The sequence below is a fragment of the Hemiscyllium ocellatum genome, unplaced genomic scaffold (assembly GCF_020745735.1).
Source record: "Hemiscyllium ocellatum isolate sHemOce1 unplaced genomic scaffold, sHemOce1.pat.X.cur. scaffold_446_pat_ctg1, whole genome shotgun sequence".
NCBI lineage: Eukaryota > Metazoa > Chordata > Chondrichthyes > Orectolobiformes > Hemiscylliidae > Hemiscyllium > Hemiscyllium ocellatum.
The window spans coordinates 502,136-527,359 of NW_026869061.1; the positions used below are offsets into that span (position 1 = coordinate 502,136).

Genomic DNA, 25,224 nt, shown 5'->3' on the forward strand with positions numbered 1-25,224 from the left:
CTCTACTCACCCCATCCCTGACTGATCCCAACACAACACTGAAATCTACCCTCCCTATTGATCCCTACCCAACACTGCAACATCCCCCTCCCTGCCTGTTCCCTACCCAACGCTGCAATCTCCCCCTCCCTGACAGATGCCTACCCAACACTGCAATTTCGCCCTCCCTGACTGATCCCTACCCAACACTGCACTCAACCCCTCCCTGACTGATCCCTACCCAACACTGTAAACTTCCAATCCCTGACTGATCCCTACCCAACACTACAGTCTCTCTCTCCCTGACTGATCCCTACCCAACACAGCAATCTCCCCCACCCTGACTGATCCCTCCCCATCACTACAATCTCCCCCTCCCAGACTGATCCCTCCCCAACACTGTACTCACACCCTCCCTGAGTGATCCCAACACAACACTGCAATCTCCCCCTCCCTGACTGATCCCTACCCAACACTGCAATCTCCCCCTCACTGACTGATCCCAACCCAACGCTGCAGTCTCCCCCTCCCTGACTGATCCCTACCCAACACTACAATCTCCCCCTCCCTGACTGATCCCTACCCAACACTGCAATCTCCCCCTCCCTGACTGATCCCTACCCAACGCTGCAATCTCCCCCTCCCTGACTGATCCCGACCCAACACTGCACTCACCCCCGTCCTGACTCATTCCAACCCAACAGTACCCCCCTCCCTGACTGATCCTAAACCAACACTGCAATCTCCCCCTCCCTGAATGGTCCCTGCACAACAATAAATCACCCCCTCCCTCACTAATCTCCATCCAACTCTTCAATCTGCCTCTCCTTAGCTAGTCCCCCACCCTGGCTCATCTCTTTCCAACACTCTCCCTCCCTGACTGATCCCCACCCAACAAAACAATCTCCCCCTCCCTGACCCACCTCTCCCAGATCAGCTCAGTGAGATGGAAATATGAATATTTAAGCCTGTCCTTTGTGTATTTGACTGTGACAACATTGAGAGGACACGATGCCCTTTCAATCTCCAAACGGTTAGATGGAGACACTTCGAGGAAGCTTTCTTCCAGCTCCAAGTCCTTTCTCAAACTAATCTGTGATATTTACTTGAGAACCGTTTCAGTGAAAATAACTTTGAACCCTTTCTGTGCCTTGCTTCAGTTAACTGGGCGCACTGATAAGCTGGGCCGTACTGTTCCTGGGAATTTCGATGGGAGCCAGATTAAATGGAGATTTGTGGGCCTCGTTCCTTCACATGGAAGAGATAAAGTTTCACAAGTGCACATTGAGATGCTGGTGGTGTTGTCCAGTTACTTCCATAAACAAGGGAAACAACCCAACCAGAGTGTTCGGAGTTGAGGAGACAATGGGGGAGCACTTTGGAAACAGTGGCCATAGTTCTATTCATATTGTAACCACTGTGGAGTAAGGCAACATGGTCCCCAGGTGTTAGATCTACATTGGGGCACAGCATATTCTTACGGAATTAGACAGCAGCTTGCGGGTTTTTTTTTGAGAAGTTTGTTTGCAGGCAAAGGGACCTCTTGCACGTGGAAGTTCTTTAACTGTGGGATAGCTCCAGTTCAAGACCTGTCCGTTCCTGTGAGTGTGAAGAGTAAGGTTGGCAGGAAGAAGGAACCCTGGATGACAACAGACATTAAGGCTTCAGACAGGGAAAAAGCAAGCATGGCTCAGGTACAGGCAGCTGGGGTCAAGGGAATCCCTGGGGATACAAGAGTTTACAGAAGAAGGGAATCAGGAGGGCAGATGACCTTGGCTGAGAAGATTTGGGTGAATCCAAAGAGATTCTTGAAGTATATTAATGGAAAAAGAATAACTAGACAGAGACTAGGATTCATCAAGGACCAAAGTGGACATGTATGTGCAGAATCGCAGGATTTATTTCACCTCTGTGTTGACCTTGGGGAAGGACACAAAGGCTTGGGAACTTGGGGAAGTTAGTGATGATCTCTTGTGAACAATCCATATCACAAGAGAGGCAGTGTAGAATGCATTAGAATGTTTGAAGGTGGATAAATATCCTGGTCCGGACCAAATATATCCAACAACACTGCAAGAGGCGAGGGAAGAAATTGTGGGGTCTCTGGCTGATCTTTTTGCATTACCGTTAGTCACGGGTGATATCCCGGAAGATTGGAGGGAAGCAACAATTGCGCCCTTATTCGAGAAGGGCTGCAAAGAAAAACCTGGGAAATACAAATCAGTAAGGCGAACATCCATGGTAAGTTAGTTACTTGAGAAGATTCTGAGATATTAGATATACATGCATTTGGAAATATAGCTTTTGATTGGGAGTAGTCAGCATAGCCTTGTGTGTGGGAGACCATGCCTCACAAATTTGTTAGCGTTCTTTGATGCAGTGATCAGGAAGTTTGACGGGGGGAGGCCAGTACATGTAGACTCTACAGATTTCAGGAAGGCCTTTGATAAGGTTCCACATGGTACCTTGCTCTGGAAGGTTAGATCACATGGAATCTAGGGGGCGTTGGCAAACTGGGTACACAATAGGCTTGATTGGAGGAAGCCGAGGGTAATAATCTGACTGAAGGCCTGTATCTAGTGGTGTGTCTCAGCGGTCATAGAATCATAGAATCCCTCCTCTGTGGAAACAGGCCCTTCGGCCCAACAAAGCACTGGCCCTCTGAAGATTATTCCAACCAAAAGCATTCCCTTACCCTATTAATTGACATTTACCCCTGACTAATGGAACGTACTTACACAACCATGAACAATATAGGCAATTGAGCATGGCCAATTTACCTAACCTGCACATCTTTGGGTTGTGGTAGAAAACCGGAGCACCTAGAGGAACCCACGCAGACACAGGGAGAACGTACAAACTCAGTTGGGGTGGCATGGTGGCTCAGTGGTTGGCACTGCTGCCTCACAGCGCCAGGGACTCGGATTCGACCCCAGCCTCGGGTGACTGTCTGTGTGGCGTTTGCAAATTCTCACGGTGTCGGTGTGGGTTTCCTCTGGGTGCTCCGGTTTCCTCCCACACTCTAAAAATGCGCAGGTCAGATGAATTGGTCGTGCTAAATTGTCTGTGGTGCTAGGTGCATTCGTCAAGGATAAACATTGGGTAGGGAGAATGGCTCTGGGTGGGTTACTCTTCGGCAGGTCTGTGTGGACTTGTTGGGCCAAATGGACTGTTTCCACACTGTAGGACTCCTTCCAGAATGGGATAGTGTGTGCCTTTGGAATTCTACCTCCCCAGGGAGCTAACGACAAGCTCCACACTGACATATCCACACCCGCCCATGGATGGGGTCTGCTACTGCCTTGCTCCCAGGTAACTGCACTTTTGCCCCCAGCCCTGAGCCACAGCCGAACTCAGATTCCATGAATCCTGTGGTTATCCAGAGTCAGACAGCTGATGGTCTCACTCCGCACACAACAGCCATTCCAGCCACTCTGATGGGGGGCAGCACCAAAAAGTCTGCTCTGTCTGATCCTGTCTCAAACTCAGATACATTTTTGGATGAGACAGACCGACAGTCTGTCATACACGGACTGGATGTTGACAAACAAACTAAATTAATCACCATGTGACTTTGTCCACCAGGCCATTCAGCCCTCCCTGAGGGACAACAGTGAGGGCAACGAAGTGATGAAATGAAGGCAACGCTCCTCACTGCTCGAGAAAAGTCCCATCAAGGGTTAGTGACAAACAGCGTCAATATTTGTTCCAGGAGAAGACCCACACCAAGCTCTCTCACTGTCACAGACAGCAGCTCACCAAGGGCTGGGTTAGTAACAGCTGGAAGGACTCTCTCGATGGGACACCTGGGCTTGGGACGAAGGATTCCACTTATCCCAAGTGACAAAGTTAGGATGGAGATCTTTGAAGTCGAAAGTATCGGAATTATATTAAAAAAGGTATTTGGATGGGTTATCATGATTCCATCCCACATGCTGTGGAGATAGAGGGAACATTGACAGGGACAACCCTTATTTAAATGTGAAGGAACACGTCACACCACGGCATTCCCACCGCCTGTCATTAACGAATTCGGCTCCTCTCACATCGGCTGTGGTCCTAACTGCACTCACCTTGATATATCTCGGGATACCGGTGGTTAGGCTTACAGGCTGCAACACATGGGTACGATCATGCTGAATAATACCTGGATACACCCCCAGGGGCTGGAACTCCCCGGGTAATCACCTTAGTTTCATTCATTTGCAGCGTTTGAGTGTTCCTGGCTGGGCCCAGTACTGACTGCCTGTACGTCGCTGCTCGGGAGCTGGTTTGGGTGGTGAGCTGCCTCCTTGAACTATTGCATGTGGTGGACCCCCAATGTCCTTAGGGAGGGAATTCCAGGAGTTTGAGCCAGCAGGTCTCATTCCCTTGCATTTATTCTGCTCACTGGATGTTGGCTGTGCATCCCAATTCTGTATAGATTCTCAGAACGGAATATGTTTTGTCGAAACAGTTAGGAGTGCCACAGTTACTCAGTGGTGAGCACTGTTACCTCACAGCGCCAGAGACCTGGGTTTGATTCCACCCTTGAGCAACTGTCTGTGTGAAGTTTGTACATTCTCCCTGCATCTGCATCGGTTTTTTCCCACTGTTCAATGGTGTACATTTTTGACAAATTGCCCATAGTGTCGAGGGATATTCAGGTTATCAGGAATAGCCATGGGAAATGCAGGGTTTCAGGGATATCATTAGGGGATGGATCTGAGTTGGATTCTCTTCAGAGGGTCATTGTGGACTCGATGGGCTGAAGGGCCTGTTTCTGCTCTGCAGGGATTCTATGATATCACTTATCAGCCATATGACAATCGGTTTGACCAATATACAAAGTGGCTTTCGCTCAAACAGCAGGCTACTCTGACAAGAAACATAACCAGCTTTTAAAATGAGGTTTGTAATTCATTGTATAAGCTTCTTGCCATTCAAAAGACTGGGAGGGGGAGGGGGAATGGGTGAAATGTTGCGGCCTCCTTGCTAAAACACAGATAGACAGCCAAGAGATGCTGGGTATATTGGACAAGTTATACACCCAACTCACAAAAGCCAGACAGCAGCCAGATGGTTATCCCATCAGCATAATGTCAAAGGCAACAGTTCCCCTGGGCAGACATAGCCCTAACAACGTCTCCATCAAACCAAGGAGGGCCCAGACAGGAAGGCACCGGGGCCTGCTACACAAAGAAACTAACAACAACAAGCCATCCAAATGATCAGCAACGCTTCAAACTATTAACGGATTCTCCGAATTGGCCAGAACGATAGAAAGTTCTGGGAAACCATCCAGAAATGAACAAAACCAGGGATCACCTGCAGACTGATCTCTTGAATTTTCTGGAGGCTTTCTGAGGTGACCAACATGGCAAGGGACAGAGACCGGCTGACCATCCAGAGAGAGGGAGAGAGAGAGGGAGAGAAACAAGCTGAAGCAAACCCCAGGAGCATGGGAGAGAGGGAGTGTGAAAACCCATTGAGAGAGAGATAGCTGGAACCAACTGGAATACTGAGTGTCACCCCTTCAGTCTGTCCATGCTTCAACGCCTGTTTGTCTCAGTCTGATGTCCCCTTCTCTCTTTGTTCTTCTCTCTCCCTGTCTGTCTCTTTCTCTCAATCTGCCTTTCTCTCACACCCTCCCTCTCACTGTCTGTCTCTGCGCCAGCTTTCTCTCATCTCCCTGCTCCATCCCCACTCTCTCTACCTGTCTCTCTCTTTTTCTCACCCTCCCTTTCTCTTTTTCTTTATTTCAGACCTGAAATAATTTTGAACCCCCTAAAAACATTTGCCCCTCATCTTCACTGTCCTCCCAAATTTATCCCCTTCCCCAAATACCTTCCCTCCCAAATACCTACCTCACCAAATGTGCCCCCCTCAAACATTTCACTGCCCCCAACACTGCTGTGAGCCCCACTCCCTGGGGCAGAGGGAAATGGGTGGAAAAGTGTGGTGCTGGAAAAGCCCAGCAGGTCAGGCCTGACCCATCGACTCTCCACACTTTGTAACTCTGACTCTCCAACAGCTGCAGTCCTCACTTTCTCACACCGGTAAATGAGTCTGGGTTGACTGACTGGCCTGTGACTGTTTTAATGTACAACAAGATCCCAGTCGCAGAATTACAGAAGGCTTGGAGTCCTTTCTGCCCATCATTCCCCGCTCCCCCATTAAATGATCCTGGTCCTGTTCAGGATCCTCAGGATTGGCCCCTGAATGGCCTCATTGACTATCCTTCGTGTGGAGACCTCTTCTCCACCCTGTCTCAGACTTTGCATCACGTGCTATCCCTCCCTCCATCTCTCTCTGACAACAGCCCCTTCTTTCTTCACCAACCCCAAAACCCCACCAAACACTCCCCCTGTCTCTGGCTGGCCCACCCCCTCCGTGTCTCCCACTCTCCCCCTTCCCATGCAGACTCACAGCCCCTAGGCTGGAGGACATAGTGTAGAGACTAACTCGCCTTTTGACTGACTGTTGTAATGAACAGCAAGATCGCACTCTAAACCCATCGCCAGTCGTACACACTGTCCTTCTCCCTCCATATATGTCCTTCTCACTCTCTCTCTCTCTCTCTATCTCCCTGTCTTCTCACTCTATCCTTTTCTCACTCTACCTCCTTGACTCTTCCTGCTGATCTCTACCTCTCCACTTTCTCCATCTCCACTCTCTCCATGTCTCTCTCTCTTTTTTTCACTCTCCCTTTCTCTTTCTCTTTTTCTCTATTTCAGACGCACTCAGCGTGGTACTTCCTGTTCCTCCCCTACTGTGGGGGTAAAACCTGAGAGAGACCAGGCACTAAGGGAAAGTCTTCCCAATGCCCCTTCCCCCAGTCACTGGGACAGAGCGGAGGGGTCCAGGGAGAAAGAGGGAGAGAAACTACACGAGAGAAAGAAAGATGGACGGGCAGACAGTGAGAGGGAGGGAGAGAACAAGAGAAAGACAGGCAGGCAGTGGGTGGGGGGAGGGTAAGGGAGAGGAAGTGTGAAGAACTGAGAGAGAGCAGAAGAGAGAAAGACAGAGAGAGAGAGAGGGATAGAAACCCCAGGAAGAGAAATACAATGTCAGACAGATACAAGGTAAAAATGGGGAGAGAAAGACAGGGAGAGACGTTCAGGCAGACAGCAAGACAGAAATCCCAGGGAGAGACAGAGGACTGAGAGAGAGAGGAGTTGCAACAGCAGAGAGATAGAGCTGAGAGAGTGGGGTGGTGGTGGGGGCTGATGTGATGTGGCTAGAGTGATGTACAGACAGGAATAGCAAGATCCCACAGAGCTGAGACACAGATGCAGAGAGAGATGAGCAAGGTGTTAGTTTTGTGAAAGACTGAATGATTAAGCATTCCTGAAAAATCTAGTGAGGTGACAAAGGGGGAAGGGAATCTACTGGGAAATGGAAACAGGACAGAGATGTGAAGGATGTTGAGAGATAGGGATTGAAGGAGAGATGTGGGAAAGAGATCTGGGAACACAGAAATAGACATGAGAGCTGCAGAGAGAGAGAGGGAAGCAGTGAGATCTGTGGGATCAGACCCCTCTCTAGCATTTTGCTCCTTTTTCTCTCCCCGTTCCCACAGTCAGCCAGAATTCCACAATTCGTGTGTGTGTGTGTGTGTGTGTGTGTGTGTATGTGTATATGTGTGTGTGTGTGTGTGTGTGTGTGTGTGTGTGTGTATATGTGTGTGTGTGTGTGTGCGCGCGCGCGCGCTCTGATGATTCCTCATGGCAGAATTCTCTGTCTCTGTACTGTCCGGGTTTCAGCTCCTGAAACAAATGTTGAATCATACATTGAATAGCAGAGCATGCTCGTGGGGCTGAATGGTCTCCTCCTGTTCCTATTTCGGATGGTCTTATGTTCTTAGCGCTATCTCCCAGCTCTTGGCCCCCTCACTGGAGGTTATGACTATACAAGGGCCTGATCTGTAGAGTGCTGCACTCTTCTGTGAGTCACGGAGGGAACTAGCCAGGTGTGGATCGGAGTTGCAGCCTCTCAGTGAGAAGTGAAATCTCCTCGAGGTTCCCCTCAGTCTCTCACTATAAAGTGGAGCAGGCCAATCCCGGGGAAGCAAACAGCAGGCCAGGTCTGCCATGTCCTCCAGATCCATTTCAGACGGCCACATGGGAGGGGCTTGTTTCCTTCATCAACTTCCCGTGCTCTCCCTTCTGGTTTTAGGGTGGGGGACGAATGGCCTCGCTCCTGGCTCCTATTGAGGTGCAGGCTGGCAATGATTGGGTTATACAGGGCCTGCCCCTGGAGTGAGGTCGGTTAGCTCAGTTGGCTGGGCGGTTAGCTTACCACACTAGCTAGAGTTACTGTGAAGGACTTTCCTTCCCTCCCTCTCCCCTCAGCTGGGGTATGGTGACCCTCTGAATAAAACACCACCAGACACCGCTCTGTAATGAGGAGCTGTCCCATGGTCTGGTAAGACTACGGTGACATTACATTGGTTTGTACCTGGAGCACTGTGTGCAGGACCAGTCACTGCATTGCCAGAGGGATGTTAGTGTGTGGGGAAGGGTTACTGGATGAATCCCCACTGGAATGAACAGCACTCTCTTTCCCCCAGTTAAGTCACTCTTGCAGCCTTTGTGTTTTTGGAGACACACGGACCAATTCACCTGAAACAGCAGCTGGGTTTTATATTCATGGGCACCTGATAAGATTGGCTAGTTTACACACACACACACACACACACACACACACACACTCACACACACACATACACACAGGCACACTCTCTCACGCACACACAGACACACACTCTCTCTCACACAGACACACACACACACACTCACACACACATACACTCTGTCTCTCACACACTCACAGACACTCTCTCTCACACGCACACATACTATCTGTCTCTCACACACAGACATTCTCTCTCACACACATACACACAGACTCACAGATACACGATCCCTCAAACAAACACACACACTCTCACACGCACACACACTGACACACACTCGCTCACACACTCAGACGCTCTCTGTCACACACACACATAAATGCACAGTTACTCTCTCTCATACACACATACACACGCAGACACACGCTCCCTCAAACACATATAGACACATTCTCTCACACACACATAAACACACTCTCTCTCTCTCACACACACACATAAAAACACAGTTACACTCTCTCTCACAAATACGTACACACGTAGACACACGCTCCCTCAAATATACATAGACACACTCTCTCGCACACACATGGACACACACATTCTCTCTCTCACACATATACACTGACACACAATCTCTCTGACACACAGACGCTCTCTCACACACACACACATAAACGCACAGTTACACTCTCTCTCTCACACACATACACACGCAGACACATGCTCCCTCAAATACACATAGACACACTCTCTCTCACACACACTGGCACACACACTCTCCCACACACAGACACACTCACTCTCTCACACACATGCACACACACTCTCTCACACACATACGCACTCTTTCTCACACAAGATACACTCTCATACACACACATAGACACACAGACACATACACACATAGACACACAGACACATAGACACACAGACACATTCTCTCTCACATACACAGACACACTCTCACACACACATACACACAGATACACTCTCCCTCATACACATAAACACTCTCTCATACACACTCTCACTCACACACATGCACACAGAGACACACACACCCTCAAACACACACACAGCCACACACTCTCACATGAACATGCACTTTCTCTCTCACGCAAACATATACAGACACACAGAGATACACATGCTTCCACTCTTTCACACACACAACCACGGGAAGTCTCTCTCTCTCTCTCTGTTTCTCTGTCATACACACAGCTGTAAAGGCATGGTTGAGGTATTGATAAAGAAATGATTTCTCTGAGGACTGAACTCTGATCTCACATGGTGACTGCTCCACGGAGACAGACAGCAGCTACAGAGACTTGTTGGATCTTGCCCCACCTCTTGCATCGACAGCATTAGTCTGTTTGGGTGCCTGCATTTCTTAAAAGTCTCCAAGCAACAAGTAACAATAGATTGATGAACGTTTTCCTCCAAACCATGTTTCAGACACATCCTGCTGTTATTTTTCACTGATTGTTTAAAATGATCTGAATCTTCTGAAATGGGGAGTGGCTTCCATTTCAAGTTACAACACCAGAGTGCCTCGGGGCCCCTGAGGAAATGATCAGGGAATTGCATCTGTTCCTTTCTATCCTCGGCACTCTGTACCTCAGAAAGTGCTCCCTCAGTACCACAGATAGTTCTCCCTCTATACCTCAGACAGTGCTCCCCAATACCTCAGAAAGTGCTCCCTCAGTACATCAAAAAGTGCTCCCCAATACCTCAAAAAGTGCTCCCTCAATACCTCAGACAGTGCTCCCTCAATACTTCAGATAGTGGTCCCTCTATAACTCTGAAATTGCTCCCTCAGTACCTCAGAAAGTGCTCCCTCAGTACCTCAGAAAGTGCTCCCTCCATGTCTAAGAAAGTTCTCCCTCAATATCTCAGACAGTGCTCCATCAGTACATCAGAAATTGCTCCCTCAATACCTCAGATTGTTCTCCCTCAATAACTCGGATAGTTTTCCCTCAATACCTCAGATAATGCTCCCTCAATACCGCAGAACGTGCTTCCTCAATACCCACATAGTTCTCCCTCAATACCTCACATAGTGCTCCCTCAAAACCTCAGACAGCGCTCCCTCAATACCACAGATAGTTCTCCCTCAGTACCTCAGGATGTGCTCCCTCAATACCTGAGATAGTTCTCCCTCAATAACTCAGATATTACTCCCTTAATACCTCAGACAGTGCTCCCTCAATATCTCAGAAAGTGCTCCCCAGTACCTCAGAAAGTGCTCCCTCAGTACCTCAGACAGTGCTCCCTCAGTACCTCAGATACTTCTACCTCAGTACCTCAGACCAGTGCTCCCTCAATAACTCAGACAGTGCTCCCTCAGTACCTCAGAAAGTGCTCCCTCAGTACCTCAGAAAGTGCTCTCTCAGTACCTCAGACAGTGCTCCCTCAGTACCTCAGACAGTGCTCCCTCAGTACCTCAGAAAATACCCCCCCAAAATCTAAGAAAGCACCACTTTGTTGGGTTTAACCCCCAAAGTCCCTCAGACATTCACACCCTCAACACTTCTGGGCTCAGCCCAGCTCCCCCCTCAGACTGTGTTCAAACCCCTTCAGACGGTCAGGACCCACATCCACTCCTGTCCAAGACTGGAGCCCAGATTCCCAGAACATGACTTGTCTCTCTGGATTAATTTTAGAATTCCTACAGTGTAGAAGCAAGCCATTCCGTCCAATGACCCCACACTGACTGTCTGAACAGCATCCCACCCAGACTCTCATCCTCTACTCGATCCCGGGAATGCTACATTTCCCATGGCATCTTTGGACTGTGGGAGGAAAGTGGAGCACCCGGAGGAAACGCGCACAGGTACAGAGAGAATGTGTAAACTCTACACAGACAGTCACCGGGGAGTTAGAATCAAACCACTGAGGCACCGTGCTGTCCTCTCTCCCTGGATGTCATCTCATCTAACCTTTTACTAAGCAGTCTCCCATGTGAAAACTTCTCATCTGTCTCCTTGGTCATCCCTTCAAAAGCTCTATCAAGTTGGACACATCATTTCCACAAACAAAGCCAAGCTGACCATCCCGAATCAATTCTTGCTTTTCCAAATGTATGTAAGTTGTCTCTCAGAATGCCCTCCAACAGCTGACCCCCCACTGCCATCAGGCTCACAGCTCCATAGTACAATGGCTGTACCTTGCAGCCTTACTTCAATAATGGTCCATCATTAACCACCCTCCAGTCTTCATGCACCTCACCCGTTGTCACTGATCAGTCCATCTGACAAAGCCATCTCCATCCTTCTGTAACCTAAGGCTATCCTCCTCAGTATTTATCACCCAACCAATCTTCATCTCATTCATGAACCCAATGATTAACCATCCACCATTCAAACCTAAATCTTTTCTATCAGCCACATCAGCAAGACCCCAATAGTGAGACATGAACGGACAGAGATTTCTCATTGGGCCGTCACTGTCTCCTTCCTGTCACTCAGCATTCTGCGCCAAATTCCTTGGATCTTGAGTTTATATATTCATCTATCAGTTTTCGGTATGGATCCTGATAAAAGCCTTACTGACCTCCAAGCAGGCGACAGGAAAGTATTGCCCTTATTTACACACCTGGTCACCTCCTTAAACAGTGCGATCCCATTGGTCAGACCTGACCTCCCCTTAACAGAACCATTCTGACTGTTCTTCATGAACTCCAGTCTCTTTAAATGCTGATTAATTCTATCTCCCAAACTTGCTTCCAACAGACGTCCCACCCACGATATTAGCCTGACTGGCCTGGAGCTGCCTGGTATATCCCATGCTCCCTCTTGAATAACAGTACCACATGGTCAGTCTGCAGACAACTCTCCTGTGGCCAGAGAGGATTTGGAAATGTTTGCTCGTGTACCTGCTACTTCCTCCATCACCTCATTCGGTAAACTGAGACACATTTCCACCGTCTTTGGAGATTTATTGGGTTGTAAGAAGGCCAGACCACTCAGAACCATCTCTCTCTATATATATGTTTACTCATTTAGTTATATCACAGAGCATCTCCACGATTTATTATCAACCCTGTCCCAGTGAGCACTGACAAAATGCATCCATTCACTACACCCTCTGGGTCCATGCACAGACTCTCACTGTCTTCCACAGCCTACTCTTTCTCTCATTATCAATTCATCCTTAATGTCACTGTAAGGAACTTTCAGGTTTTTATTTCCACTCTTAGCCCTCCTCTCTCCCAGGCAATTACCCTGCGATACGGTTTGGAGGAGTGTGGGATGTCATTCTGGAAGTGGATGAACATTGGGAAGCTCAGAGATAAGGAACACACGCCTGTGCTGAGTGTGGGGCAGTGGGATCCATTTGGGATGAGCAGACGGAAGCTGAGCAATAAACCTCAGCCCTGCAGCATGAAAATATCCCTTTGAGCTGGCAGGTCAGTCACGTGAAACGAACCCTCCAACCCTGGGAAAAGAGGATGTAACCTCTTCAAGTTCAAAAACCAAATGAAGACGGTCTGTTTGAACACAGTCTCTGGAATCTGGACACGGGAATCATTGCTGAGCAGGGTCTGTAGGACGCAGAAGCAGAAATGTACTGAACAATTCCCGATATTGCTCGTAGACCACAAGACATGGGAGCAGAAATTAGGCCATTCAGCCCATCTGACAGTGTGGCACTCACTCAGTACTGACTCTCTTACAATGCAGGTATCCCCCAGCCTGATGCGCTGACAGTGCAGCACTCCCTCAGTACTGACCCTCTGACAGTGCAGCACGCCCTCAGTACTGACCCTCTGACTGTGCTGCACTCCGTCCACACTGACCCTCTGACAATGCTGCACTCCCTCCACAGTGACCCTCTGACAATGGTGCAATCCCTCCATATTGACCCACTGACAGTGCAGCTCTCCCTCAGAACTGACTCTGACAGTGCAGCTCTCCTTCCGTACTGACCCTCTGACAGTGCAGCACTCCCTCAGTACTGAACTTTGGACAGTGCATGCTCCCTCAGTGTTGACCCTCCGACAGTACAGCACTCCCTCAGTGTTGACCCTCCGACAGTGCAGCACTACCTCATTGTTGACCCTCCGACAGTGCAGCACTCCCTCAGTACTGACCCTCTGACAGAGCAGCACTCCCTCAGTACTGACCCTCCGACAGTGCAGCACTCCCTCAGTACTGACCCTCCGACAGTGCAGCACTCCCTCAGTACTGACCCTCCAACAGTGCAGTACTCCCTCAGCACTGACCCTCTTTTTTCTATTTCATGTAGTGTTGTGGAAATTTAGAGTCATAGGGTTTGCAGATTCTGAGGAAGCATGAGCGAGACACACAGTCCAAGCCCTGTCTGAAACTCTCTGTAATAGACTATTCAGAGGCACAGAGTCACAGAGATACACAGCATGGAAACAGTCCCTCCTGTCCAACGCGACCATACCAACCAGATATTCTCATCTCATTTCATTCCATTTGCTAGCACTTGGCTGATATCCCTCTAAACCCTTCCTATTCACATACTCATCCTGATGGCTTTCAAATGTTACAATTGTACCAGCCCCCATCACTTCCTCTGGCAGCTACCTGCATGCCCTTGAATAAGTGCTCAAACATTCATACTGTCGATACAAACTCCAATAAACACCAACCTACGAAAGGCTATCATTGTCATCTTCAACCCACCCTTTGCTTCATCGTTATGCTGATTGCAGCACAGGTACAGAAACAGTCTTAGTGACCATCCACCGTCACCCGGTAATAAACTTATTTTCAAATGGGGCTTGCATGTGATTCCCACCCCCTCTAATAGTTACCTGGAAGGTGGGGGTGAGCTGTACTCTCCTTACTGCAGTCCTTGGGTGTCCCACAGTGATGTCAGGGAGGGAGCTCCAGGATTTTGACCTGAACCATGTAAAGAGCTCTCTTCCTGGAGTGCCTTTTTAAAGTTGGGAAGTTAGTATAGACCAGGAGGACCCGAGAGTTGCTGTCCTGTCAGAGAGAGAGGCCTGGTGGGTCACACACCTCAGGTGAGGGGCGAGGTTGAGAAGCTGGGGCCTTCATGGTAATTTCAGACATGATAGAGATTGAGCCAACAGTGTTGGCATCACGAGCCTGTTAGCTGAGATAACTGACCCCCCTTTGTAGCCGAGGAGTTCAATCCCTTGAACAGAGCAAGCTTGAGAATTCAACACTAAAACCAATCTGTACGGACCCGCTGGAGACCTGAAACATCAATACAGAGATTGCTGAAGAAGCTAAGCATGTCCGGCAGCATCTCTGATGGGAGAGGGAAAAAGAGACAGAGAGAGAGTTCACCTTTCAATCCAGTGATTTCTGCGGGAAAGTTCCTTCAGAACAGACCGTTTCTGAGGAAGGGTCACTTCGAATGTGAATTGTTCCTCTCTCTCCTCACCGTTGTTACTGAATATCCCCAGCCATCTGTTTGCTTGAGAATTTGATCTGAGCTGATCCAAGCGTCACTGAGTCATTCAGTCTGTGCTCAATGCCCTGAGGCTGCTTCTGCTGAAAGTTGACAAACAGGTTTACGAGGTGTTCTGGGGATAAACATACTGGGGGATGGTTTCTAAGGTATTGAGGGAGCACTATCTGTCAGTACAGGGTGCAGATGGTCGAAAGGTACAGATACACTTCATAGAACATAGAACAGTCCAGCACAGAACAGGCCCTTCAGCCCACGATGTTGTGCCGACCATTGATCCTTATGGAACATAAACCTAATGTACAAACCCTCAAAATGTCTGTGACCATATGCATGCCCAGCAGTCTCTTAAATGTCCCTAATGACCTCGCTTCCACAACTGCTGCTGGCAACGCATTCCATGCTCTCACAACTCTCTGTGTAAAGAACCCGCCTCTGACATCCCCTCTATACTTTCCGCCAACCAGCTTAAAACTACGACCCCTCGTGTTAACAATTTCTGCCCCGGGAAAAAGTCTCTGTGTGGGTGGTAGTGAGGGTCAGGCTGGGGGCGGTGTGTGGACAGCAGTGAGGGTCAGGCTGGGTGCGGTGTGTGGACAGCAGTGAGGGTCAGGCTGGGTGCAGTGTGTGGATGGTAGTGAGGGTCAGGCTGGGGGCGGTGTGTGGTTGGTAGAGAGGGTCAGGCTGGGGGCGGTGTGTGGGTGGTAGAGAGGGTCAGGCTGGGGGCGGTGTGTGGGTGGTAGTGAGGGTCAGGCTGGGTGCGGTGTGTGGGTGGTAGTGAGTGCTAGGCTGGGGGCGGTGTGTGGGAGGCAGTGAGGGTCAGGTTGGGTGCGGTGTGTGGGTGGCAGTGAGGGTCAGGTTGGGGGCGGTGTGTGGACGGCAGTGAGGGTCAGACTGGGTGCGGTGTGTGGGTGGTAGTGAGGGTCAGGCTGGGTGCGGTGTGTGGACGGCAGAGAGGGTCAGGTTGGGGGCGGTGTGTGGACGGCAGTGAGGGTCAGGCTGGGTGCGGTGTGTGGGTCGTAGTGAGGGTCAGGCTGGGGGCGGTGTGTGGGTGGTAGTGAGGGTCAGGCTGGGGGCGGTGTGTGGGTCGTAGTGAGGGTCAGGCTGGGGGCGGTGTGTGGTTGGTAGAGAGGGTCAGGCTGGGGGCGGTGTGTGGGTGGCAGTGAGGGTCAGGCTGGGTGCGGTGAGTGGGTGGTAGTGAGGGTCAGGCTGGGTGCGCTGTGTGAGTGGTAGTGAGGGTCAGGCTGGGGACGCTGTGTGAGTGGTAGTGAGGGTCAGGCTGGGTGCGGTGTGTGAGTGGTAGTGAGGGTCAGGCTGGTTGCGGTGTGTGGCTGGTAGTGAGGGTCAGGCTGGGTGCGGTGTGTGGGTGGTGGTGAGGGTCAGGCTGGTTGCGGTGTGTGGCTGGTAGTGAGGGTCAGGCTGGGTGCGGTGTGTGGGTGGTGGTGAGGGTCAGGCTTGGGGCGGTGTGTGGGTGGTGGTGAGGGTCAGGCTGGGGGCGGTGTGTGGGTGGTAGTGAGTGCTAGGCTGGGGGCGGTGTGTGGGAGGCAGTGAGGGTCAGGTTGGGTGCGGTGTGTGACTGGTAGTGAGGGTCAGGCTGGGTGCGGTGTGTGGGTGGTGGTGAGGGTCAGGCTTGGGGCGGTGTGTGGGTGGTGGTGAGGGTCAGGCTGGGTGCGGTGTGTGGGTGGTAGTGAGGGTCAGGCTGGGTGCGGTGTGTGGGTGGCAGTGAGGGTCAGGTTGGGGGCGGTGTGTGGACGGCAGTGAGGGTCAGGCTGGGTGCGGTGTGTGGGTGGTAGTGAGGGTCAGGCTGGGTGCGGTGAGTGGGTGGTAGTGAGGGTCAGGCTGGGTGCGGTGAGTGGGTGGTAGTGAGGGTCAGGTTGGGTGCGGTGTGTGGATGGCAGTGAGGGTCAGGCTGGGGGCGGTGTGTGGGTGGTAGTGAGGGTCAGGCTGGGTGCGGTGAGTGGGTGGTAGTGAGGGTCAGGCTGGGTGCGGTGAGTGGGTGGTAGTGAGGGTCAGGCTGGGTGCGGTGAGTGGGTGGTAGTGAGGGTCAGGTTGGGTGCGGTGTGTGGGTGGTAGTTAGCGTCAGGCTGGGGACGGTGTGCTGGAGGCAGTGAGGGTCAGGCTGGGGGCTGTGTGTGGGTGGTAGAGAGGGTCAGGCTGGGGGCGGTGTGTGGGTGGTAGTGAGGGTCAGGCTGGGGGCGGTGTATGGACGGTAGTGAGGGTCAGGCTGGGGACGGTGTGTGGGAGGCAGTGAGGGTCAGGCTGGGGGCGGTGTGTGGGAGGCAGTGAGGGTCAGGCTGGGGGCTGTGTGTGGGTGGTAGAGTGGGTCAGGCTGGGGGCGGTGTGTGGGTCGTAGTGAGGGTCAGGCTGGGGGTGGTGTGTGGGCCGTAGTGAGGGTCAGGCTGGGGGCGGTGTGTGGGGGTAGTGAGAGTCAGGCTCGGGACGGTGTGTGGGAGGCAGTGAGGGTCAGGCTCGAGACGGTGTGTGGGAGGCAGTGAGGGTCAGGCTCGGGACGGTGTGTGGGTGGTAGTGAGGGGCAGGCTGGGGGGCGGTGTGTGAGTGGCAGTGAGGGTCAGGCTGGGTGCGGTGTGTGGGTGGCAGTGAGGGTCAGGCTGGGTGCGGTGTGTGGGTGGCAGTGAGGGTCAGGCTGGGTGCGGTGTGTGGCTGGTAGTGAGGGTCAGGCTGGGTGCGGTGAGTGGGTGGTAGTGTGGGTCAGGCTGGGTGCGGTGAGTGGGTGGTAGTGAGGGTCAGGCTGGGTGCGGTGAGTGGGTGGTAGTGAGGGTCAGGCTGGGTGCGGTGAGTGGGTGGTAGTGAGGGTCAGGCTGGGGGCGCTGTGTGAGTGGTAGTGAGCGTCAGGCTGGGGACGCTGTGTGAGTGGTAGTGAGGGTCAGGCTGGGGGCGGTGTGTGGGTGGTAGTGAGGGTCAGGCTGTGTGCGGTGTGTGGGTGGTAGTGAGGGTCATGCTGGGGCGGTGAGTGGACGGCAGTGAGGGTCAGGCTGGGGGCGGTGTGTGGGTGGTAGTGAGGGTCAGGCTGGGCACTCCGTGGCAATGAATTCCACAGGCCCACCTCCGTCTGGCTGAAGAAATGTCTCCGCATTTCTGTTCTGAATTGACCCCCTCTAATTCTAAGGGTGTGTCCACGGGTCCTAGTCTCCTCGCCTAACAGAAACAATTTCCTAGTATCCACCCTTTCCAAGCCATGTGGCCTGTCATATCCCTATATTAATTGTCTCGAGGTTTACAGCACAGAAAAAGGCTCTGTGGGCCGTTGAGTCTATTTCAGTTCAGAAAACTATCACCAAACTATCCTCATCCATTTTCCAATACACAGTCATTCGCATCATCTATCATGGCATCGCAAGCGTGCACCTAAATACATCTTAAATGTTTTCGGGATTTCTGTGTCTCCCACCCTGACAGACAGTGAGGTTTAGTGCAACTGGTGCTCGATGATGCCATCACCCACAGGAACACAGAGCAGCTGGGTCTGTGCAAACCAGAGATTGCCCCCACATTGGGAAGGATGGCAGGGTCCCCGAGAGGGGGCATAAGAGATTTACCAGGATGGTTCAAGGAATGTGAGATTTTAGTAGTGTGTTTTGGATTTTTTTTACACTATTCATTTTTATGATATTGGTGTTTTTAATACTTAGAGAATATCCATCTACAATAGATGGACTCTCCTTCTCTCCCTCTCCCCTTGCCTGGGCTGTGGTAACCTTCAGGTTAAACCCACCACCAGCCATCTCTCCCTAATGAGAGAGCAGCCCTATGGTCTGGGAGGACAATGCTGCCTTTCCCTTTTACACAGTGATGTCACTGTACCCCGGGGGTGGGGAGAGGGAATGCTGAAGGTGGGGGATGGGACACCACTCAGGCACAGTGCTTTGTCCTGGAGGATGGTCACTTTCTTTAATATTGTTGGGGGCTGCACTGATGCAGGCAAGTGGAGAATGTTCCAACACAATCCTGATGTGTACCTTATAGAGAGCAAACAGACATTGGGGAATCAGGGGTTTGGGGAAACTGAGCAGAGGAAATTGTGGCTGCACTGTGACAGAGGGGTTTAGAAATGTTACAGGTTATAATAATAAACCTTTCACCCATCGGCTCATTATACAAGGATTACAGGACACACATTGAATGTTTGGGAAGATCTATTGAGAGAATGGGATGATTCAAAGGAGAACTTTGATGCAGTAAATGGGAATGAGCTGGAACACAATCCTCACACACAATGTGAATATCCAGCTCCTGATGAATGCAGTAATTCTGTCAGGGTTTGGCATTACAGTTACTGAGATTCCCATCTGAATGTCCACCTGTAATATCCTGTAATACAAGTTTATAAAATCCATCACTGTCAGTTCAGGTTAGAAACTCGCACCACCCCCTCCTCCTGGCCCAGGATGACTGGACACATTACCCCTTGTGGAGGGCAGCAGTCAGTTCAGGGGGAAATCTATGTGGGTTTCTAGGAGTTTCCAACTTGGGACTTCATGTGACTGAACAGGGCAGATCTTTGACACATGGGACAGAATGTTCCAAGAGTCAGTGAGATGTGGAGAGCAGGATTTGCTGCTTTTTTAACTTCTGTGCTGCCGCTGTGCCTCATCAATAAGACATGGGGGGTGAAAGGCTCATGCAGCTCGATGGGCAAGTGGCCTCCATTCTGACCAATGGGCAGCAAGCTCCTCCTAGTCCTCCCATAGAGCAACACTGCACGCTTCCCACTGCCCAGGACAACCAGTTAACGTTTAGAAGAATTGGGTGGAATCTGTCAGAAAAGGCATAACTGTAAAGTTCTAAGAGGATTGGTAAGTGTGAGAGATGCACAGGAGAAGGGGGCAACAAGTTGCCAGATGGAGTATAATTTGGGAAAATGGGAAGTTGGTCATTTTGGAGGGGATAGTAAGAGAACAGAGTGCTATTGACATGGTGGGAACTGTAGAAAGCTGCACCACAAAGGGACCAGGGGGGTCATTGTGCAGGAAACACAGAAAGCTAGCAGATTCTGGGTCAGTCAAGGAATCAAGGGCTCTGTTTCAGATTCATCAAGTTTAAGGCAACACCGACACGGGTAAGGGGTTTCAGTAGCAATGGGACTGGGGTGAGGTGGAGACAAGCAACATTTTAAAGATTGGAATTCCTGGTGTTTGTTATTGTGTAGAATCTGATCAGAAGGTCACCTTGGGGTTACAGATATAACAGCAATGTTGTAAAGAGTGTAGTTCTACCTCAGACTGCACCCAGCGAGAGGGAGGGGCTCAGCAGTAAGGGAAAGTAATTTCTAATAGCATCTGAAGGCAACGGGTTTAACCATTACAATGTTTCATTGGAGAAAATGCAGCCAATCGAGTAGTGGGAATGTGGTCAGCAGTTTGATAACTGAATAACAGTGGAATAATGGAGAGGGATGATGGGGAGGGAGAGCTGGGCATTGTCAGTGTACATGTGAAACCTAACACGGTGCTTTTGGACGATATCACCTCCTGGCAGTGTGTAGGTGAGAAAAAGGAGGGGCCAAGGATAGATCCTTAGATTCCCTACAGTGTGGAAACAGTCCCTTCAGCCCAACATGTCCACACTGACCCTCCGAAGAGGAACCCACCCAGACACATTCCCCTACATTTACCCCTGATTAATGCACCTAACATGACAGGCAATTTAGCATGGCCATTTCACCTAACCTGCACATCTTTGGTCTGTGGGAAGAAACCGGAGCACCCGGAGGAAACCCACGCAGACACAGGGAGGATGTGCAAACTCCACACAGACAGTTGCCCGAGTCTGGAATCGAACCTTGGTCCCTGGTGCTGTGAGGCAGCAGTGCTCACCACTGAGCCACCGTGCTGGCCAACCCTTGAGGGACACCACATACAGGGATTTCAGAAAGGAAATCAGAGAGGGTATCACAGCTACAGAAGTTACTATTGTCGAGGAGGGTCTGCCTACTGAGTCAGTATGGGTGGAAATTAGGAACGGTAAGGGAGCAGTTACCTCATTGGGCCCCCCCCCAAACAGCAGCAGGGAGACTGAGGAAAGCATAGATCGGCAGATTTTGGAAAAGTGTGAATGGAGTAGGGTTGTTGTAATGGGTGACTTTAACTTTCCCAATATTGATTGGAACATCCTTCGAGCAGATGGTTTGGAAGGAGCTCTTTTTGTAAGGTGTGTTCAGGAGGGTTTCCTAACTCAGTACATTAAAGCGGCCGACGCGGGGAGAGGCCATTGGTGGGCCGACGAGGGGAGAGGGGATTTGGTGCTCGGCAATGAGCCTGGGCAGGTGTCAGATCTTGTGGTGGGAGAGCATTTTGGTGATAGTGACCACAACTGCCTCGCATTGTACATAGCTATGGAGAAGGAGAGAAGCATGTACAATGGGAGGGTATTTAATTGGGGAAAAGGATACTATGATACTATCAGACGTGGGTTAGGAAGCATGGACTGGGAGCAATTGTTCCATAGAAAGGGCACTATAGACATGTGGAGACGGTTTAAGGAACAGTTGTTGCGACTGATGCATAAATATGTTCCTCTGAGATAGGCAAGAAGGGGTAAGATAAAGGAACCTTGGATGACGAGAGCGGAGGAGCTTCTCGTCAAAATAAAGAAGGCCACTTACGTAAGGTGGAGGAAGCTAAGGTCTTGCTCAGCTCTAGAGGATTACAGGCAGGCGGGGAAGGAGCTCAAAAATGGTCTGAGGAGAGCCAGGAGGGAGCACGAGAAAGGCTTGGCAGGAAGGATTAGGGAGAATCCAAAGGCATTTTACACGTATGTGAGGAATAAGAGAATGATCAAATAAGGAGGAGAACCGATCAGGGATAGCATAGGGAACTTGTGTGTAGAGTCTGAGGGGGTACGGGGAGCCCTAAATGGGTTTTTTGCTTCTGTCTTTACTAAAGAAAAGGACCTTGTAGTGAATGAAACCATTGAGGAGCAGGTAAGCATGCTGGATCAGATAGAGATTGAGGAAGCTGATGTGCTGAAATTTTTGACGAATGTTAAGATTGACAAGTCTCCAGGGCCAGACCAGATTTGTCCTCGGCTGCTTTAGGAAGAGAGAAATGTGACGGCTTCGCCGCTTGCGAAGATCTTTGCATCCTCGCTCTCCACTGGAGTCGTACCTGAGGACTGGAGGGAGGCAAATGTAATTCCTCTCTTCAACAAAGGAAATAGGGAAATCCCCAGCAATTACAGACCAGTCAGTCTCACGTCTGTCGTCTGCAAGGTGTTAGAAAGGATTCTGAGGGATAGGATATATGACCCTCTGGAAGAGCGTGGTTTGATTAAATGCAGTCAGCACGGCTTTGTGAGGGGCAGGTCATGCCTCACAAATCTTATTGAGTTCTTTGAGGATGTTACTAGACAAGTTGATGAGGGTCGAGCGGTGGATGCTGTGTATCTGGACTTCAATAAGGCATTTGATAAGGTTCCCCATGGTAGGCTCATTCAGAAGGTCAGGAGGAATGGGATACAGGGAAATGTAACTGTCTGGATACAGAATTAGCCGGTCGACAGAAGACGGCGAGTGGTAGTGGAAGGAAAGTATTCTGCCTGGAAGTCAGTGGTGAGTGGTGGGCTCTGTCCTTGGGCCTCTACTCTTTTTTTACTTTGATTAATGACTTGGATGAGGGGATTGAAGGATGGGTCAGCAAGTTTGCAGACAACACAAAGGTTGGAGGTGTCGTTGACAGTGTAGAGGGCTGTTGTAGGCTGCAGCGGGACATTGACAGGATGCAGAGATGGGCTGAGAGGTGGCAGATGGAGTTCAACCTGGATAAATGTGAGGTGATGCATTTTGGAAAGTCGAATTTGAAAGCTGAGTACAGGATTAAGGCAGTGCGAAGGAACAGAGAGATCTTGGTGTGCAGGTACATAGATCCCTTAAAATGGCCACCCAGGTGGACAGGGTTGTGAAGAAAGCATTTCGTGTTTTGGCTTTCATTAACAGGGGGATTGAGTTTAAGAGCCGTGAGATATTGTTGCAGCTCTATAAAACTTTGGTTCGAACGCACTTGGAATACTGTGTCCAGTTCTGGTCACCCTATTATCGGAAAGATGTGGATGCTTTGGAGAGGGTTCAGAGGAGGTTTACCAGGATGCTGCCTGGAATAGGTGGCTTATCTAACGAAGAGAGGTTGACTGATGTCGGACATTTTTCATTGGAAAAAAGAAGAAAGTGAGGGGACCTAATTGAGTTATACAAGATAATGAGAGGCATAGATAGAGTCGATAGCCAGAGACTATATCACAGTGCAGAAATGGCTAACACGAAGGGTCATAGTTTTAAGCTGGTTGGAGGAAAGTATAGAGGGGATGTCAGAGGTGGGTTCTTTACACAGAGAGTTCTGCGAGCATGGAATGCGTTGCCAGCAGCAGTTGTGGAAGCGAAGTTGGGAACATTTAAGAGACTGCTGGATATGTATATGGTCACAGACATTTGAGGGTCCGTACATTAGGTTTACCTTACATGAGGATCAATGCTCAGCACAACATCGTGGGCTGAAGGGCCTGTTCTGTGCTGTACTGTTCTATGTTCTATGATCTATGAAGTGTATCTGTACCTTGCGACCCTCTGCACCCTGTACTGACAGATAGTGCTCCCTCAATACCTTAGAAACCATCCCCTCAGTAAGTTTATCCCCAGATCACCTCGAGAAAACATCATACCCTCAACATCTCAGAAAGTAAACCTGTTACCCCCTTGGACCTTGATCATTCCCAAACCTGTTCTCACTGCGATGACCCACAGCCTCCCCCCACGGCCCAGAACATTATTTGAGTCTCTGGATTGATCATTCGGCCCATCAGGTTCACACTGACCCTCGTCAGAGCATCCTATTCCCCCCCCCCACCGCATCCCCCTACCCCCCGCCCCATCCCAGGAACCCTTCATTCCTCTGGCTAATCCACCTAGCCTGCACATCTTTGGACAGTGACACGGGGAGAATGTGCCAACTCCACACAGACAGTCGCCCGAGGCTGGGATCGAACCCGGGTGGGGTGAGGCAACACTGAGCCCCCCTGACAATCCCACCATCTCCTCCACATTGATGACCGTTTGATGTGTATACCCGGGGAGTATCTAACTTGTCTCGTGTTTATTTAAGAAAGATTATAGATAAGGGCAATGTCTCCACCAGCTCAAGATGCTTGATCCCCCTTGAAAAAATATTTATATCAATTTCAAAAAGAGACTTTATTCACAAAAAAACTCTCCGTACAAACACAGTCACTAAAGTTCGGTTCTGTACAGTCTGTACAACAAGTCTTTGCCATGACATATACACTCCCCTTGGCTGATTAACTGAAATGTTAGCTCTGAGCTGTTCCTTCTGAATTAACATCACAAAGTTACATTGATAAGGATCTTTGTGAAGTGCCTGTGTTCTGTATCTGTTCTCCCATGTAGCCCGCCCTCCGAATACAACAACTTATAAAGCTTTAAACCTGTTTGTCAACTTTCAGCAGAAGCAGCCTCAGGGCATTGAGCACAGACTGAATGACTCAGTGACGCTTGGATCAGGTCAGATCAAATTCTCAAGCAAACAGATGGCTGGGGATATTCAGTAACAACGGTGAGGAGAGAGAGGAACAATTCACATTTCAAGTGACCCTTCCTCAAAACGGTCTGTTCTGAAGGAGCTTTCCCGCAGAAATCATTGGATTGAAAGGTGAACTCTGTCTGTCTCTTTCTCCCTCTCCCATCAGAGATGCTGCCGGACATGCTGAGCTTCTTCAGCAATCTCTGTATTGATGTTTCAGGTCTCCAGTGCATCCGTACAGATTGGTTTTAGTGTTGAATTCTCAAGCTTGCTCTGTTCAAGGGATTGAACCCCTCTGCTACAAAGGGGGGTCAGTTACCTCAGCTAACAGGTTTGTGATGCCAACACTGTTGGCTCAATCTCTATCATGTCTGAAATTACCATGAAGGTCCCAGCTTCTCAACCTCGCCCCTCCCCTGAGGTGTGTGACCCACCAGGCCTCTCTCTCTGACAGGACAGCAGCTCTCGGGTCCTCCTGGTCTATACTCTCTGTCCTCCCTCTCTCTGTCCTCCCTCTCTCTGTCCCCTTTCTCTGTCCCCTTTCTCTGTCCCCTTTCTCTGTCCCTCTTTCGCTGTCCCCTCTCTCTCTCTGTCCCCCCACTCACTGTCCCTCTCTCTCTGTCCCCCCACTCTCGGTACCCCTCTCTCTGTCCCCCTCTCTCTGTTGCC

At 50.3% G+C, this 25,224-nt stretch overlaps 2 long non-coding RNA genes across 3 annotated transcripts in view; one reads left to right on the forward strand and one right to left on the reverse strand.

Moving 5' to 3' along the window:
- LOC132813711 (uncharacterized) overlaps nucleotides 1-15,083 on the reverse strand; it is an 82,538-nt gene extending 67,455 nt beyond the window's left edge. For both annotated transcript variants that reach the window (XR_009644145.1, XR_009644144.1), the window contains exon 1: nucleotides 14,887-15,083. This is a non-coding gene — a long non-coding RNA (uncharacterized LOC132813711). The remainder of the gene's footprint in view (nucleotides 1-14,886) is intronic.
- Nucleotides 15,084-19,807: 4,724 nt separating this feature from the next.
- Nucleotides 19,808-24,883, forward strand: LOC132813712 (uncharacterized). Its single transcript, XR_009644146.1, has 3 exons — nucleotides 19,808-19,824; nucleotides 24,479-24,684; nucleotides 24,776-24,883. It is a non-coding gene; the product is annotated as an uncharacterized LOC132813712 (long non-coding RNA).
- Nucleotides 24,884-25,224: the final 341 nt, after the last annotated feature.